This window comes from Solea solea, chromosome 10 (assembly GCF_958295425.1).
Source record: "Solea solea chromosome 10, fSolSol10.1, whole genome shotgun sequence".
In the NCBI taxonomy this organism is placed as follows: domain Eukaryota; kingdom Metazoa; phylum Chordata; class Actinopteri; order Pleuronectiformes; family Soleidae; genus Solea; species Solea solea.
In genome coordinates this window covers 20,438,450-20,450,774 of record NC_081143.1, presented here as the reverse complement: position 1 = coordinate 20,450,774, position 12,325 = coordinate 20,438,450, and positions in this window count along the sequence as shown.

The following is a 12,325-nucleotide window of genomic DNA, read 5'->3' as shown; positions in this document are numbered from 1 at the left end:
CGTCTAATTCAATTACACTATATAAACAGCATACGGATTCCAACTTCACGGAAAGCTGCGCCTGTGTGTGGCTCAATAATCCATTATCAATGTCATTCTTCAAGTGTTCATTTTGTGTACACTTAAACCTGAGGTGGAAAATATGAGCACTGACTTGGATTTAGTTGTTGAGGTAGTTAATTGACAGGGATACTAAACAGAAATGGCATCACTTTGTCACCAAAATAAAATTACAGGGTTAGGTGATGTGGCCAAAATGGAATCACAATTAAAAAAAACAACAACTTTCATGTCAGTCGAGATCAAAAAGGAACATGATGATTAAAGATTTAGATCTGTTTCTGTGTGACAATTGAACAAACCAGTTAATTATCCATCCATCGCAGGTGGGAGCTGTGCCAATCTCAGCTGACAAAGGTGGAGATAGGTGGAGTCACACCCTGGACAAGTGTAGACAAACAACCACCCACTCTCACAATCACTTGTCACATATCTGAGGCCAAACCTTCATCGTGTCCCAAAGTGTGTTTGCACAGCGCTTCACTCACGCTAGTACTCCGTCATACGAAAGCATATCAGGATTGAGAGAGATTGAGATTTTCCTATGTCCTGGCCTTGTATCAGGTGTGGCTCTGGCATCGCCCAACCAGAATGTCAGGGTTTTTCAATGGCAGGCTACTCTGCATGCCAATGTGTCACTGGGCAAGACACTTAACCCCAAGTTGCTCCTGATGGCAGCATGTGAATGAGTGTGATTTATGGCTGATAGAAAAGGGCTGAATGTAGACTAGAAAGGCACTACAGACTATTTACAGACCATTTGCCATTTAACCACAGAGAAAAACCCAGGAAAGTGTAAAAGTGCGCTGCAGGTCACGCAACATTTTACTCGTGCATTACACATGTAAATGTGAGTCATTTGTGGCTTGCACAGACGGCTGGATTGATTGAAATGCGAGAAAATGCGTTCTGTCAGATACATGAGAGACAGATGACTGAAAAATGCTGTCGAAGCGCTCTGTGTGGATGTTTATGAGCCCAACTCGGAGTAAAACCCTTCCCGTTTCAGCCAGTTTGGTCCTTTTCCATGACTTGATCCCTTCAGCGTTCCATCTCTTTTGAGTTTCCTTTGAGTCTTTTTTTCTTTCTCTACACCATTCTTTGCCTCTTCTAATGTTACCAGTCATTTATTATGTCCACCACACAGAGCAGCAGGTTTTCTTTCCGATCATTAGAGCCTGTTCTCTCTGTCAGCAGAGAAAAGCCAGCAGTTGACAGGACCTAGAGCCGTCCTGCCAACATATTTCTAGAGAGAAAGATTATGGTGTGCACGGTCAGGGCTGGCCAGACACTGGCCAGCAAGAATATACACATATAATATATATATGTGTATGTACACACATCCATTCACACACATCAACAAATCATCAAACCACTTGCACATGTCCTGATGTTCTGTTTCCAATCTCTCTATATATTTTATCATCAGTATCATCAGAAGTCATTTTGCATTTTCAGTGTCTTTTTTTTTTTTTTTTTTTTGCCTCGTGTGCTTCTGAGTTTAGGCCATATGGATCGTTGCTCTGAAGAAAAGTCAGTGCACAGTGAAAGAGCATTAGTTTGGGCAGATGGATGGATGGATGGATGGATCAATAGAGAACTGGATTTGACTTGATTCCTGCGTGAGACGTATTTTTGCAGGTCGTGGTTAAAATAAACATCCAAGGAGCCCTGTGTTTTTAATGCTTTTATAGGCATAATGATCTTCAGGAGTTCGTCGACAACCTTATATAACCTTATATAGACAGAATTAGAGCTGAAACAATTACTCAATGAATTGACTACCAAATTAATCGTCAACTATTTTGATAATGGATTAATCGCTTTAATTAATAGCTTCTTAAATGTGAATATTTTCTTCGCTCCATGTAAATATTAATTGATTATGAATATTATCATTAGTTGCAGCTCTAGACAGAATAAAATCACAATTATGTTAATACTAGATGACAAAACAATGTCATCAAAAGTTTGATTTTTTAGGTTGGTTTTTTCACCTTACAAACTAGAATTCGACTTTTAACTCTTGTATCTTTGGCTTTGAAAAGGCAACACAACAAACTATTTTCATTCATTAAACAACAGTTTCATTGTAAATAGTAGGCCTACCCAGTGTACATAGACGTCCTAAGATTTTGGTCAGGGTTGCCTTTCCAAATTATAATCCAAATAAGGAATCAGCAGGTGTGCGTGTGTGCGTGTGCGTGTGCGTGTGCGTGTGTGTGTGTGCGTGTGTGTGTGTGTGTGTGTGTGTGTGTGTGTGTGTGTGTGTGTGTGTGTGTGTGTGTGTGTGCGCGTGCGTTTTGCTCACTCACTCACGTCACATTTAATCTCCATCTTTCATAATTAACTGCCGTGTAAATACAGACCGAGTCCATGAATACTTATTTCGACTCTTAGACAAACAAGAAAGAATAATGTGACAAAAGTTTACAGCTGAGAGGTCTTGGACATTTAGTCGGGCTCTCTGTAATAAATATAATAACTTTTTTAATCACACAGTTAATCTTAATCACATTAGCTCCTACAATAAATACATTTCCGTTCAGTGTCATTTGAGACTATAACTGGCTGCGACTCAAACCATTCTTGGCCACTGGGCTTTTTACTGGAGACCCATTAACTGCTATTATGAGTCCCCTCCTCTGAGTATGGCCAATTTATGACCTGTGTGCTCAAACCTGTCTGTACAAACCTCTCCCCTCCTCTTTCTTCCCTGCTCACAGGGACAACATCGCATGCCCATTGAAGTCTCTGTATGATGGTTCCCAGATGGGAGAGAGGTATAAATCCTCACACTAAATGTGACGTGACGGATCAAAGTCCACATGTTGTTTTCTGCTGAAATTGTGGCACAGGTTGGTCACGGGTGTCTTCTCGATCCTTGCACCGAGTAAAAACAATGCCCTCATTCCTGAAGAATTGAGATATATACAGAGGTAATTCCTACAGGGGAGCTGGCCGAGATTAGATGTCACAACCATAGCAGTGAACGCACAACCAGTGGAGCTTGTCTAGAGTCACAATGGCATGTTTTCGCTGCACCGTTCCAGCACGACTCGGCTCGGCATGGCTCGGCCACTGATTGGCAGAGTGTGTCGTCACTGGAAGACTCGTCAGCATGAAGTCCGTCATAGGAATCAAACTGTAGATCCTGAAAACATGCGTTAATCTCCAACATACAGCACGGTCATTTGTAAAATCTCACCGTCACTGCCATAAGCCGGCAATCTTGAGCAGCGAGCCGCATCACAACCCCTTCCACTATATTTCAGTTCAGTGACTGTGTCAGACAGAGTCTGTGCTCCGGTCCTGCAGGAAGTACTGAACTGTTATGTGAGCAAATCTTTTAGTTAACTGAGTCTGATGATTCAGTACACCGAAAACAACTGCTGTCGCTTATAAAACGACGTCATACGCCATGCTATGATGACCCCGCCCACGTTGGGGAGGTACAACAGTAATAGAAAACAAAACAAACTGTGTAGAGTCGTGCTGGAACTGTATAGTGTAAAAGCACCAAAATGGATGACTCTTAACAACAATAATAGACAATTCATGACATGAACATAGCCGTTCACTCGGCTCATTAAGGAATTAGTATTTGTTCCCTGTGGGGTTTTAAAATTTGGTATCATTTTAAATCTGACACCTCATTAAATATTTCCACACAGTTTCCCACACTAATGAGACAGATAGTCCACCCTTCCATCGCCTTATCCTCACACAAACAACCTTTCACTCTCACATTCATGCCTATAGGCAATTTAGAGTGTTCTATTGCGTTGCAGTATGTCTTAAATTCATTTTTGGAACCGTTAATAAAGCATAGTATAGGTTATATCTTGTGTCACATATGCAGTGTATCCTAATCACATGTGTCAATGTGGCAATACTGGCAGTTAGTTCTTCCTGGATTTGATCATTGATGAAATTGACATGAAGAGAAATTCAATATGCTTTTGTTTGACTTATGTTGGACCATCAGCTTTTCAGCAGGTGCTAAAGTCTGGTGTAATTTATCTTTCTGTCAACAAATCCCACTTTGTGGTAAGCTACAAAGCAGCCACACTCTCGATCATTTTACATTTCACTGCTGCCTTAAATATATGAAGTCAACAAAGTTGGGTTTGAAATCAAGTTAAATACCATTTTATAATTTTATCAATTTGAAAATGTCATAATCAACGTGCTTTCCTTTTACATGTGTTTTTGTATTTGATCTGAAGAATTTACAGAATTTATTTTCAACCTTTTGTAGATATATTTTAACAGAGTTGTACAACAGTGAATGTATTTAGTTAAATTCTTTATAGACTGAGGAACGTTCAGCCTTCAAATACACCTCAAAGTATAGTCATCCAAGTCTAAAATGTACACATGACGGTACACAGTACTCAAAAAGACCCACGTATAACTTGATAAATACAATTATTACTGACAATGCGAGTCATGTCAAATGAGGTGTGTAAAATGACGCATGGCAAAAGCTCTTGCATGTTTGATCCTTTGAAGCTTCATCTGCAGTAACGGGAGAGTTCTGCACTACTGAGCCATGGAAAAACACAATTAAACGGAAAAAAACCTCAAGTGTTTTGTGGCTCCGCCACCCATAATGATCCTTCCCTGACAAATCAATGTGAGTAAAAGATAGTATTACTCTTTTGCAGACGAGCAGATGACCGTTTATATCGATCACATGATCATCTGTGCAGCTTTTAAGGACCCGATCCTCCTGTGCATTAAAAACATTTGGATAGATATGTGGATAGCGAGTAGCAAGGCTCACTTAGAGAGAGACACTCACGCTGAGAATGAAGTAAAACACACACACATAAATTCCATCCTGCTCTCACCTCTGCTTGCACCTAACACCCATCTTGAAAGATGCCTGTGGACTGGTCGCGGTGTAAGGTCTCAGCAAGCTGTGTTTGAAGTGTGTGAGTGTGTGTGTGTGTGGGGGGGGGGGGCGGGGGGGCGGTTGTCTGGCTGGGTCATTGTCCACAACGTACACACACACACGCACTGACCTGCAGGGCCAGGCCCGGGGCCGTAGACCCTTTTGAATAGAAGAGCAGATGGTCGAGAGGTGGCTTCAATGGAAATTGAGAAAGACAAGGAAAACAGGACTGTGAAGAGAAGAAAAGCTCTGGAGGATGGCCAAGATTAGGAATGCCTATAGAGTTGGCAGGTGTGTGTGTGTTCGTTAACTCTTTAAGACCTTTTCTCGCAAAGGACCAGGTTTTGGTCTCATGGAGACCAAAACCTGGTCCTAATGAGGCAGAACCTCAGGTACTGGTTACGTTTAGGGATAAGATTTTAATCATGATCAGATTAATGTTAGGGTTAGGTACTAACTGGTTATGGTTAAGGTTGGGGATAATGCTTTATGTAGGCTGTCCAAATGAATAGATGTCCTATGAAGTGTCCTAAGAAGAACAGCTGCGCAAACTTAAGCATGTGTTTGTTACAAGTCTTGATATTTTGAGTATGTCTGAACTTGTGTTTGAGAATGTCACAATGACAAGTATATCTCACTGTCTTTCTGCATCTATTTATTACAGTTTACTAGATATTTTAACCCTCTTATGACCATCATGATAATCAGGCCGTCTGGATTTTTTAGATTTCATATCTGTGGAATTGTCCAAAAATGAGTCAGTGAGTGCTTCTGCCCCTTTTTCCAAGATAACTTTCACGTTCGGTTTTTGGCAGTTATTCCGCCGTTTAGAATGACGGTACTGTGAAGCTGACGTCACGAACGTGTGACACCCGGTTGAATCTTTGTCTGTGATTGGACGGTCGTTCCGCAGGAGTCCTGAGGGCTACCGTAATGACAAGTATAGGGGTGCAAAGCTCTATTTCTCTGCTTTCAGGTATCCACCCATCCATCCATTTTCCACCGCTTTATCCTCTGCATGAAGGTCGCAGGGGTGCTGTGCTAATTTCAGCTGACATAGGGCGAAAGGCGGGGTCACACCATGGACACATCCCCAGTCCATAGTTTTAAACATTTTTAGATATCACAAACGGTCTAGGAGTTGCTGTAATGAGAAGCATGCATGCATGCCAAATCATGTGGGTGACGACAGGATCGTAACAGAAGGGTTAAAAAAGGAACTTCATACTATAGTGTTTCTGCTATTTGCATAAAGTAGACCATATGCACCCAGGCACACACTCATACTCAACCAGATCGTATAGTGCCACTAAACTCCCCCCGGGGTGATATTGTGTAGACATCTGCATCTATGATTACCCAACACACTTAACTGTCCACACAAAGAGCAGACACACGGTTATGCATCGATCTGCAGCTGCCAACAATACAGTTTGTTTTTCTCAGGAGTGACAGAGTTGTACAATAGTATATCTTCAAATCTAAGTGATTTTCCCAGTAAATGACAGACATATGACAGAAAACACATCAGTAGATTAACAGATAAAAATATAAGCAGGCCAAAGTTGAAGTATTCTCAAACCCTGTGGGTAAATTCAGCAATAATCTCTTGTTTCATGTCAGAAAGGACATACAGACTCTTCCCTTGTCCCCATCTTTGTTCCTGTACTCAGAAACTTCTATAAACAGATCCACAAACAAAGTTTCCATTCGATTTTGAACTGTTAAACCCCAGAGTGCAAACCCATGCACAAGATGATAAAATGTGCCTAAAATAGTGTCAAGGACTGACCTCAGATCTGCTTATTGGTACAGAGTTTCCAAAGCACTGGCAAAACCCAGGGGGAGTATTGGTTCCCACATAATCAGTTCCTGAATATCAAAAAATGTTTGTCATACGCATGATACAATTGAAGAAAGAATAACTGCAAACAGATGTACTGACTGAACAATGACTTTTATTTTAACAACAAATGTATTACAGGGAGGCTTGCTCCCACAGTCCAAAAACATGCAATATGGGGATTAGGTAAATTGGTCACTCTAAATTGACCATAGGTGTGAATGTGAGAGTGAATGGTTGTGAATGTCAGCTGAGATTGGCACAGCGCGACCCTCCGGTGGAGGATAAAGTGGTAGATAATGGATGGATGGATTTCTACTACATAGATGACCCAGTTTTAATAAGCATTCATCTTTCCAGCGGTGAATTAATCCTTTAAGAAAGCATTGCTAAAGATAAACAGGGATGGTGTAGTTATTGTTAGCTATTGCAGCATCAGGAACCAAATGCTATAACTAGGTTGCTGACGGGGGTCTCAAGAAAATGCTGGGGTCGTGTGGATAGACACACCAGAGCAGAAAACATTTTCGAACCAAAACACAGAAATGTAGGCAAAGCCCTAATGTCAGCATTTGCATTTGGCCCCAGCTGCTCCTGCAACCCTCAAATCTGCTTAAAAGAATGAATGAATATTATTTCAGTTACGGGGCGTCCACACTAATTGCACTTATGATGCTAATGAATGAGTGTTAATAGTTTATCTGCTCGTGTAGATTCGTGCCACCGGTGTCGCCACAGAATGAGATTAATCACCACATGAAAGTGAGGCGGGAGAGGCTGCAGAGAGGAAGGAAAGGAGAGGTGAGGAGAGGAGACACCTGGTTTGTTTTCACATCTTTGACTAAGTCAACACTCACCGTGTGGGACCAGCCATCTGTCGACAGCTCGGGTCACTGTAGTGCAGGCTGAAGTTAGAGAGGTGAGAGAGGGTGAATGGGTGAGTGGCTGGTGTTCAACGGTAGCAGTGGAGGTGTGTGTTTGCATACACGCATGTTTTATGTGGTGGTCTAAATGAGCACATGCTTGTCACTCGTGCATGACCTCATCACCCCGTCAAAAACACCTAAAAAAATAAACATAAAATGAATGAATGACTGCCTACTACCTTTTGGTTACCTTTTCCAAGAATCATGTTTGAACAAAAAATATTTCGCATGCGCATGACCATGGTATAGACAGACATGAGGTGGACTGTCTTTGTCGTCAGTTAATAGATGTTGTCTGTGCGATGTTACGTACTGAGAAATGCAAACAAAACTGTGGATCCGTCACTCTACAGGATAATTTGGCCATAACAATCTGTTCAAATCAGACTAAAATCAGAAGGGCGCTATGATTGAAATCTGAATCTGGTCAACAGATGTGTTTGTTACTTTGTCATTTGTGGTTTAGAAACAAATACTTTCACATGCCACTTTCTTATTGTTGTAATTGGTTATTTTTCTCCCAAAACCACATAACAACACGTTTGTCTCTCTCTGATGAGGACAGAAGCGAAAAGGACGAAAGCCTTAAAGCTTACCTCGCTGTCATGGTTCTCAAACTATGGCATGCAAGGTTCCTCTGGTGGTACTTGGAGGAAAATGAAGAAATACTCTTCTACTGTACATAAACCACCATGTGATTGGAGTGCGTAGAAGATGAAACAAATAACAATGAATTAAATAATATTAATTTGAGTCACTGTATCTCTAGCTAAACCAGTGAATGAAGTATATGTGAGGAAGAGGAGGAGGATGATGAGAGAGCAAATTATCTTATTGTGAAAAATCCATAGCTGACTGTGCTCGGCCTATTGACACCACTGTATTTTAACGTTGCCGATGTGCTGGTGTTACTTTTTGAAAGTTTGAGAACCACTGCCTTACTGCATTGTAAAGTGGGGAAAGAGGGAGGGGGGGGACACCAAGTAAAGGTAAAGTGGAGCTTTTTACGTCCCTTGCATGAACGTTTTACGGAAATTTCGACACACTTGAGGTTGAGTTTGCTCTGCACACTACAAAATAAACACCAGAAAACACTTGGCAGGTTTCAACATCTGCTTGTCAACATGTCAGCTGCATGTTGACGCAGCGTCATCTGCCATCTGAAAGCGTTCGGAAGCATCAATGACTCACTAAAGCATTTACCGTCGGGTTCGAGAGAGAGAAGCGGAGTCTGTGCGTGGAATTGTCGGCACGGGTGTGCATTGAATTGTATGCCTACGTGCTGCCGCATGTATGCAGAGCGTGTGTGACAGGAGGAGAATCTGGTAGACATTATCACCACAATCAGGAGACACTTAACCGTGCGAGGCAATCACCACAGGGTTTGTGAGGTCAACACATCAACCGTGCAGCAGCAGCAAACAAAAGAAGAGCATGTCGGAGGTTAACAGGAGCCGGTATAGCTCTGAGGACAGCACACACAGATACCCAGTGAATGAGAAAAGAAAATCGCTGCCTGGATTACACGGTCCAGCTGAAAGTGTGTTTGCACTGCGGGCGTCAAACTACTTCTTGTTGTTACACGATCCCTAAGTGAAAGACCTGCTCACAGCAACAAGGCACACGTTTATCCATCTTTGTAAAATCATAAAAATAGACTTTTCCCTGTATCACTGTGACTCCAACCTCAGCTGCTCACTGGAATCCATCCACACGATCATCCCAGCCAATTTACATTAATTAATTTACTAATTTAGTTATATATTTTATATATATATAACTAAATTAGTAAATGTTGTATTGTATAAATTTCATTCGGGACAAATCTTCTCAAAAGGAAGACATTTTGCACCTGGAAACATGGCTACTGTGTCTCGTCTGTTTGACGTCAGTGTGTGGCAGTGTCACGTTTGTTCACATGGATTGTAATTGTGGTGTAATTGTGTCAGCTGTGCCTAAACATGTGCAGGTGTTATTGCATTTCTAACTAGACTTTTGGCATGTTTACACATTCATACACAATTTATTTTCTTACTGGAAAAGATATTGCTTTTTTTTGTTTTTGTCTCTCTTCTTTTTGGCCAACAAGGGTCAGCAGTTATGGTTATATCGCCCCCTGTTGTCTTGGCATGCTTTTGACAGCACTTAACAGTGGGTTTTTGTGTGTTCATTTGGACAAAGATGTTTTTCAGAATTTGCCGTGTGTTCATAGGATTATTTTACTATTTTCAAAGCTGGTGGAGGAAAATCTCAGTTTTCAAAAGAACCACCTACATGTGGAATAGGCCTGTAGGCACTTGTGTGTAAAGTACCTAAAAGGGATACTTCATTCACTTCCCATGTTGCAACGGATATGAGATATATAAGATGTGTGAATGGCAAAACTATTGTGTAAAGCAGCTCATCAAGACTAGAAAAGTTCTATATAAATACATACCATAGTACCAACTCTTCTTCTTCTTCTTCTGATTTTATTTGGTAGTAACTAGAGATGAAACTTGATTAATCGTCAACTATTTTGATAATCAATGAATTGCTTTCAAGCTTTTTTCATGATTAAAACAAGATTCCTGATTGTTTCAGCTTCTTTAATGTGAATATTTTCTTAATTTTTTTGCTCCATATCACAACGAAATAATTCAAACTGAATCATTTTGGTTTGTGGACAAAACAAGTCGTTCGAAGTTTCTTTCCTACAATTTTATGGACCAAACGGTGACTCGATTAATCGAGAAAATAACCGACAGATGAATCGATTACAAAAATAATCGTTAGTTGCAGCTCTAGTACTAACGAGTAACAAAGAGAGGAAAAGTGGTGGAGTAAAAGTTGCTAGAAATATAATTAACAAAATGAAGTACAGTCACAAAGTATTTGTACTTTGTTACGTTACAACGCTGCCTACATGTGTCGTGGAAGGCTTGTCTCTGTGATTCGAATGGTCAGAAGCTGCCCATGATGGGACAGATTTAGTTATGAGGGTGTAAACGGAGCGCACAGGAGGTGCAGAAGTGCTGTTCTCTCTCTCAGATCACTCCATTTTCATTTTGCTGCTGAAAGGTTCTTATGGAATTATCTACTGCAGCATTGAGACATGTGGCCGTTGGATGTAAGCAGTTTTGTGGTGATCTGTCGCGCTGAAGTGTTCGTGTCTATGTCCTCCTCTGCTGCTCTGGAACTCACTCTGTGGTCTGACCTCCCTGAATAAGAGCAAGAAAAAAAGAAAAATAGAATTTGCCTTCAGGGATCAGTAAAATAACTCAACAGCAAAACTGCTGAAATTGGCAGATGGTAAGAAAAGCATATTATTATAGGTTTATTTTATTTGACTACCTCCGTATGTAAAATTATATTAAATATAGTTTACCAAAACCGTATTAGAGCCAAAGTCATGTTGAATTAAGAAAAAAAACAAAAAAAAAAACAGCTGTAACAAAATCTTCCTGTGACCTCAGTGTGTGGGATAGAGACATGCGCTGGATTAGAGAAAGAAGAGCTGAGGACATGAATACAAGGGATTGTTTTGTTAAGACAAAGTGTATCAGAGCATGTAAAGGAGATGTGGGAGAGTGGAGTGTGACTCAAGGACAAGGAGGTAAATGTACCTATATAGAATTACATTTGTGCCTTAATGTCTGCAAAGCGTCTCTGCAACTGATGCACAAATCGCACAACACATTACATTCGATCTTTTTAATTCCTAATAAAAATCACCATGATGAGTCTTGATGGTTACAGTGCTGGGACTGACCACATTTGGTGTCAGTGGTGATATCACGGTCCATTCATCAAGCTGGGCTTAGATCTTCTCTCCAGTTTATCTCTGTCAGCGTCGCCTCTGCAGGATATCTGTTAAACTGTGATAAATGTAGTAACACATCATACATCTTCAGGTGATTTTCCACACACACATGCACCCATGCAAGTTAATATTTTTATTTTACAGGTACAGTGTGTAAAATTGAACAACAGGAAGTTGCATGTTGCAGCTGAATATTCCTCACATCACCCTTCCAAGTGTGTTGGAGAATCTATGTAGCCTTCAGTTAGCATCGAAACTCAAAAGATATTTTTGTTCACTGTGGGCTGTAAAAATAAAAAAAAATAAGGGTTATTCAGGGTTAATAAAAAAACATCAGGTTATTGTATGCCTATAAAAAAAAAAATATTAACGTATATTGTGGTACCTAATTTTATTTCATTCTCCATGAGTTTGTCTGAAAAGCAGTTATATGCTTATTAACTGAATGAGAAGAATGTAGTGTTTCAGCTGGTGCTGATATTAAATGTGCTTTATTAATAAACAAAATGATTCTTTAAGGAATAATTCAGGTTTTCGGAAGGAAGGGTGTTTTCGTGTGTTACATCTATATAGACAGCATTTAGCACTGCCTGGTTTGAGCGGGAGATGGGAGAACCAGAACACAATTTATGCATTATTTTGACGTGAACGACACAGAAAACATCCGGACTCTAACCCAAAAATAAAATATCTATACCTAACCTTACACATAATTAGACACACAATTGTCTCCACAGGTGCAATAAGTGCAACAACATACAGTAGATGCTGTGTCACAATGTCACATCAAGTAT